General features: G+C 41.1%; 1 protein-coding gene across 1 annotated transcript in view; it reads right to left on the bottom strand.

Moving 5' to 3' along the window:
- The window catches only part of LOC136676678 (myocyte-specific enhancer factor 2C-like), a 73,406-nt gene extending 66,213 nt beyond the window's left edge, over positions 1 to 7,193 (bottom strand). The window contains exon 1 of the mRNA XM_066653835.1: positions 6,765 to 7,193. The gene's annotated coding sequence lies outside the window, so the exon portion shown is untranslated. The remainder of the gene's footprint in view (positions 1 to 6,764) is intronic.
- Between the last annotated feature and the right edge of the window lie 331 nt (positions 7,194 to 7,524).

The raw sequence follows: 7,524 nt of genomic DNA, 5'->3' as shown, positions 1-7,524 counted from the left end.
CACACACACCAAATGACAGGAGAGAAATACTAAGGCTCCAAATCCTCTGTAAAAGTCACCTGAACTCAGATAATGCAGCTGTCTTGGACTACCACTGTCCTGCACATATTCTCTCTCTGCTAAAGCACCTGATCCAACATTTCACCTAATTAAACCCTGAAAGGCCCGCATCCGAAGTTTACACACCACGTTGTTAAAGTTTTTAAAAGACTCCATTCCCAGTCTATAAATGGAAACGAATCTGCAAACACAGCTAGTTCTAAAGTCATCGCTTGGAAGATGTCACAGCACCAGCACAGCACATTTACAAACACGCACCTATTCAGCTCTTTAGCCCCACCCACTCACACCGAAAATATAAGGAGTGTTTCACTGCTTTTTGAATGAGGCACAATACATGGCAGCCAATCAGAAGAGGGCTCGTTTAGGGGCGTCCGTTTTAAAGTCACAGTAACAATCTATTTACTAACCAAGGAGCGACGAGAGGTGGAATGCTGTAATGTTACACTATATTTTAATGATTGCTTTTGGTATATAATCTCATTGAGACATTAGGAGTAGAGAAAAATGGCCTGAATATGGCTCACAGAGCGGTCATTTAGTTAATTATTTAAGACTTATTGTACAGTAACTTCTTAATATTATTAGAAAATATGCTTCATCTTAATGATAGCATTTGAAGAATTTAATTCTGGAGTTTAAAGAGTTAATAACCCCCTTTTGAGCTGAAGGCAGAGCATTAGAGCAGGAAAGACGCTAAAGAGAGGGGTACTCCAGGTTTTGCTGTGCAAGTGGAACAAACTTCATCCCTCCTCCTTTCGCTTTGCATAAAAAACATCTCCAGCTCTTTATTATTATTTTTTTTGTCCCACTTGAGCTGCTGTAGTGTTTACAGCATGGACCAAGGCGTGAGGACACAGTACTGTATGTGATACAAAAAAAAAAAGTCATAGGCTTTTATCAGGGAAAAAAAAAACAGGACCTCCACCTCCGAGCCTATTGTGGAGACAGGATCTACTAAAAATAAATCCCCCCGCAAACACTGCGCTAGTCTGAGAGCGGGCTTTTTCAGATGGATGCTGCTTTGGGCCGGGACACAGAGAGCCTTCTGTCCCACCCAAGCCACCAGACCTCCACCCCCTCCACCCCTCCGCTCCCATCAGAGGATGTTACAGAATGACAGGGCTATGCTGCCCCCACTGACAATGATAAATTACATTCGCTGGAAAATATTTCAGCATCCCCCACTCCTTCCCTTCATGCCTTATATGTATTTTTTTCTTTATTTTTTCTTTTTCTTTGCTTTTTTTTTTTTTTGGGCAGCGTCCAGCTCTGTGCCACGGTGCGTGTCGTGCCGAGGAAGGCCACTGCTTCGTCATGGGACGTAGCCACAGCTTTCCTCACTCAGGAACCTGCACTAGAGGACTCAGGCAGTCAGTGCTGAGTGGGTTTGTGTGAAGCGTTGGGGAATTGCTTCGCTGAAATGTGCGTAAAACTCCGGGCTGCTTTTTTCAAAGCTATATTTGGTGCATGGACAGTAGTTGAAAGTCTCTGGACTTTATCTGCTTTTAAGCTCCTGAGTTGTTTTTTTTTTTTTTCCTCCCCTCTCTTCTCACTAGCAGCCTCTCGCAGGGGCGGCTACTGAAAATAAAACAAACAAACACGCACTGGCCCCGAATGCTAGCCTGGCGCACTTAATTACAAAATGCACACTCTGATACTAAACACATATACTCTTTAAAAATTATAGCTCCTAAATGGCTCTTGGCTGGGACTCATGATTTTAGAAAAAAAAAAAACTAAACAAAAAAACCTTCGCTGGCTGTAGAAAGCTTAAAAGATGTGGAAGGTCTTTAAGCTTTAAAATGCATTTAAACTCACATTTATCATTTACACCAACCATTCCCTATAAAGTCAAATGAGTAACCAAAACTGGTTCTTCTAAAACATCACTCCACACGAACTTTTATTTTGAAGAGATTATGCATATGCCTGTAGGAAAGCCTTCTTCATCTGAAGAAACAGCAGTCATTCTAGCTCAGGGGCTTTTCCATGTAGGGACGAATGCTTCTGAGCTTAAACAAACAAATGTTTCTCGTTCTTGTCGCAGTGTTTCTCACTGTCTTATCTCTTATCTCTGCCCGTTTTTAACACAGGCCTGCAGTCTCTGAAAAGGACACTTGGACGTGGGTTGAGTTCTAGATAGTGGGTTGAGGGGAAAAAAGATACCTGGCAGACCACCCAGCACAGTATTTCTACCTAGAGAGGACCAGGAGGGTCCTTCAGACACTGTAACCCACTGTAACCCACTACAGCACCGTGGAGATTGAAGATCCCAAGAGCAATGAGATTTGGAGCTCTGACACAGAGATGGGTCGTCATGCCCAGGCCGAAAATTGGAAATGACCATTTGAAATGTGAAAATATGTTTTTGAAAAGCTGATACATTACACAGATGAGTTTATCGGGTGAAACAGTGGAGTTGGGATAACTTCCCACTGGATGAATCAAACTTCCTCACAGCCCATATTTGGCCGGGGCACTTTGGTGAATTCTGCCCAGAGATGTTCCCTTTTTTGTAAATGTAAATGTTAAAGATAAAACGTTTTCAAAGGTATAGTTAATAGATAGATTTTAATTTAAGCTTTCAAATTTAAAATACACAGTTTGAAATCTGGCCTTTCAGCATTTTCTGTGCTTCATTATCACACCTAGAATCATATCTTCCATATCCTCCCTCCCATTCAGACCCTCGTGACTTGACGGACGCTGTTAAAAAGTTATAGACATAAAAATATACATCAAAATCCAGAAAAAATATAAACACTTCACTGGCTGAGCGACTTTTTCTATAACTTTCTGTTCTCAACATCTCTCTGGTTAAACAATGCTGAAAGTGTTGAGTTGGGAAACTGATTCAATTTGGAAATAACAGAAATAGTTTTTTAACTGCTTCCACAGTTTTGGCCTGTAGTGTACACACACAAACACTCTCACCGCCTTCTCCATCACACGGCTTCTTTCAAGTTGAATCGGCCGCCTTTCGCGGCTCTCCACCGTTTGCGCATACACAAACATGAACACAAAAATATACTTAACTCCCCCATACACCCACCCAGCAAACACACACACACACACACACACTCATAAAAAGACACCTCGCAGGATCCCACCCAAGTGCATACACACAGATCTCGTGGCAGACGCACTGTTTCTACTTGAGCCCACAGCACACAGCAGGCCTCCACTCCTCCTAACGTTATGCAGAAATATTCTAAAATGTGTTTTACAATACAATTAAACATCAAAGGCAGATCTATTCCTCTGTGATCTCGCAAACAGTCTTGCGAAGGGAAAAAAACACACACAAACGCACACTCTTTTCCACTTAACGCAGAGAGAAAAAGTTGCCAGGCGTCACTGCTAATTACTAGATAGAGACAGATGCAGGCAAAAGTCGTTATGCAAAACCAGGGCACTGGGCACAGTCCCCCAACACGGATCCATCGCACCCCAATCAAGGGCAAAAATGCACTGATTTCAAGCCTGTTTCTTGCCTTTATTACTCAGTTTTAGGAGCCTAATAAATGAAGCAAGGGAGAGAGCAGTAAGACAAATGCGAGGAAATAAACAAAACGCTTAAGACTTCATCAGTTTGCAAGAAATGAACTGCACTGTTTCCAAACAAGCAGCTGCCACTTACTCTGTAACAATCACTAAAGACTGAATAGAATAAAATTATTTTCTTCTTAAACACCTGCTGACACTGAACACTCCGACACTTATTAGACGACCTTTCGAGTTTTGAGTGTTTAAAAATAAACGCTCGCCTTCCTCGAAGGCACAGATCACACAGCAGAGGAGAGGCGCACACACTGGAGCGACGGTTCATTCGCTCACATCGCCACGAAATATTCCAAATCAAGTGGGCCTGCTTTTGTGCAAAAGATAAATAAGCAGTCGTGAAACTGCACAACGGACTGTTTTCCTTACCTGCGGGCTAGAAAAGTGCAATGTGCTTAGCTATCTAACAGCAGATCTTGCCAGTCTGCAATTTGCAAATGAAAACATTTTCGATGTTTAACTGTGTAAACCCTGCAAAAACCCATACAAACATTCAGGACTGCTCCTAAGCTACATTTCAAAAGCAGAGTAATATGGGCAATTAGACAGTTTAGTTATGATAGTGATCATCTGGGATCTTAAGGATAAAGAGAGAATGTGGACGCTATTAATATCCATTTCACTGACGGGTTTTGGACACCTGAGAATGGACTTTGTGTTCTGAAATGTTAGAGCTATGACCAAACGGAGGCTAAAATAATGTTTAGTGCAGCATTTTTTATTTTGCTTAAATTTAAATATGACTGTTATTAACAATAAATGCATTAATAATAATAATTCTCAATGAGGGGATTTTTTCTTTTGCCATATTAGTATCATCAGTGCTTGTGAGTGTCTTTAGAGAGGGGGAGCACACACTAAGTGTGCCACTACATGCCCCTGACAATCGGTTTAGCTCTTCTAGCCAATCAGAGTGACACGTGTGGAGCTAATCCCGCTCTTTGGGGTAAGTGCAAGGCCGCGTTGTCACTGTTGGTTTTGTGAATCGGCAGAGGCCAAATCCCCTGTGATTTCCCAGAGACGACAGGTCTGAGGAGGGCCAGCGTGTGTGTGAGCATGTGTGTGTGTAACTGAACCCCTTCAGTGTATCTTCATGTTAACATGTGAGTGTGTTCACCTTCCTCCTGGGCAGATTAGCCAAACACTAAATCCCAAGAGAGCAACAGGTGAGGCACACACACACACACACACACACATCTATGCATGCACACAAACTCAGAGGACAGCTTCATTGATTGCATTTAGCATGTGACAGAAGTTACACAGAGCGTGCGTCTAAGGTCACTTTTATCTTGTGGACAGACAGAAATGCAATACTCGCCAGACCCTGAGAGCTAAACTGATTCCCAGCCGTTAAAAAACTAATAAATAAATAAATACAAATGAAATAAAATTGATTAAGTAATTAAATTAAGTCATTGGACCATAATTACATTCTGTTATACATTGTACTCCAGCTGTAGACCAAAGATTAAGAGCACCTCCTGAATGCATTCTCACAATATCACACTTTATATCATTTATATAAACTTTTTTTTTTTCAAAAATCCTGTTCACAAACCCATTTTAAATATTACAAAATATATTATCCAATTTTCCAATTAATCACATAGAAATACTTTTTCCCTAACACTAAAAAAAAAAATAAAAACGGTCAGACACTCAGTGAAATTATTCTTATTACACCCAGTGCTTGTATTAACCCTTAAGTAACCCAAATTTTGTTCTTTGTTTTAGTGTTTGCTGATGTTCACTCATGCATTAAAACTATTTGACATTTGAGACAGAATTCTGATTCCTTTAAAACAGTCAAAAATTACTACATTAGAGTACTGCAAGTGAGGAAAGAATGCCTTGTATTTTATCCATAAATAATCCTTGCCTTTAATAACAGCAACAACAAATAAAACAACAAATTGATTTATTGCTCAGTAGAGCCCTAATGTCTCTAATGCCTCAGTCAAGGACTGACATCAAACATTTTCACACTGAATATAAAGCTTTGTATTCTCAGGAAGGAGTCACTCTTTAAAAATAAATTAACAACAAAAATAAATACATATAAAACAGAGTAGCTCATCTTTATTAAGTGTAGAATGCTCTTAGGATTCAGTGACCTATCTAGTAGAGGTAATACCAATTAGGAATTGCAATTTTTCCTCACAGTTAATATTTCTCATCACCTCATTTCCATACGTTAACAAGAACAAAACACAGAAATAAATACCGAGCTCGTTTGTTGAGTTGTAAGGTGTTAGACTTTTTTTTCTGAGTGAAAATAGCTGTAGGAGAAAATAACGGACTAAATTAAGTTCACAGAACTCTTAAAAACCTAAGGTTTCACAGCGGTTCACAGTTTTTTGAGGTGAGAGCTGTGAGATTAGAGCCCAGTAAATAAAGTCGTGAACTTGTTGAGGCTAACGCTAAGGTTTTGTCGACATTTATAGTCTTCTATAGCAAATAAAGCTATTAACAGAGTTCAGCAGGACAGACAAGGTCAACGATGTGGACGAAAAAAGTCAACAAAACCATGAGGATAAGTGTCTGAGAGAAGTGTGTGAAGTTGATAGATCACAGCGGTAAATAACTGAAATTAGCCTCAAGCGAAAACGCTGAACCGAGAAACGCACTAGCAACTTTTATTGAGGAAAATAAAACTACATACGCTCAAACAAAAGAAAAGTCCTTCTCTACACGGTCTACCCTTCCAAAAATATATTCCGCTTTGATACTTGATTCAGGTGTGTACATATAAATGAAATACAGGGCATTAAAGCAGCATTTTCTTTAAGTTTGAATATTCCTATGTTGCTAATAAATTATTCATTCTCGTGAAAAGTGCTGTACACTTTTGAATCAACTCAATTACAACTCGGTTTGTGTCCTCATTGTGTGCGACCTTCCGCTTGAGAGTTACATTAAAATTTAGTTTAAGGTTGCGTTTTGCTGACAGTGTTTAACGTGGACATTGTCCGTTAGAGAGAATCCAAACGTTCTGAGTTCGGTCCGTTAGAGTGCGCGGCCGCGCGCAAACCTTTCACCTGCCTGACAGTCGTGCGCGCTGTACGCGGCACATGAACGCGCTTCGTACAAACTGAAAATACACAACACAAACACCGGTGTCAGTGTCCGACACTTACTTCATCCTGCGAGGAGAGTGAGTGTCCGCTGGAGTTGACCGTCAGAGAGCCGCAGGGTGGTGGACTTCACGTGCTGTGGGACTTTAAAATCCACCACGGCGTTGAAAAAAAGACGCTCGGGAACCAAAACAATAAAAGAAAACCGAGAGAAATGAAGCCCTTCAGAAGGGACAAGTGCTCGCGTTCTGAAGCGCTGCGGAGGACACTTCTTCGTCTTGTTGTGGCGCTGCTCTTCTTCTTCTTCTTCTTCAGGAGGCTTGAAAGCTGAGCTTCGTGTTCCGCGGACTCGCGAGCTCTGAGTGAGTGAGCGAGTGAGTGAGGGAGTGAGAGCGTGGCGCGAGGCTGCCGTTAAAGCTCGTGAGCTCTGCTCCACTTCTCTTCTCCCACAGTCGGTGCGCGGACACGCGTCTCTCTCTCTCTCTCTCTCTCTCTCTCTCTCTACACGTCTCTCACTCTTTTCCCTTCTCTCTTTCCCTGTGTGTTTGAGCGCGAAGAGATAGTGGGGTTTAGTGGAAAAGCTGAAGGAGGAGGGGGCGGGGTTTACTAGCCTCAGTTTATCAGGCCTGAATCCCACCTGATAGAGGTACACTTAAAAAGGGCGGGGGTGTTATTTATTTATTTATTTATTTATTTAAAGAAACACCTCACAGTATAACAGTATACAGTGCCTAACCAGGAAGAAACAATGAATAAAAATATATTCACAAATGTTGTTGTTATTCACATTGTTGGTGATGATTATAATTCAGATAATATTCTG

The sequence above is a fragment of the Hoplias malabaricus genome, chromosome X2, assembly GCF_029633855.1.
Source record: "Hoplias malabaricus isolate fHopMal1 chromosome X2, fHopMal1.hap1, whole genome shotgun sequence".
NCBI classification, from domain to species: Eukaryota; Metazoa; Chordata; class Actinopteri; order Characiformes; family Erythrinidae; genus Hoplias; species Hoplias malabaricus.
The sequence above is the reverse complement of the archived record's forward strand: the minus strand, read 5'-3'. Positions and strand labels throughout refer to the sequence as shown.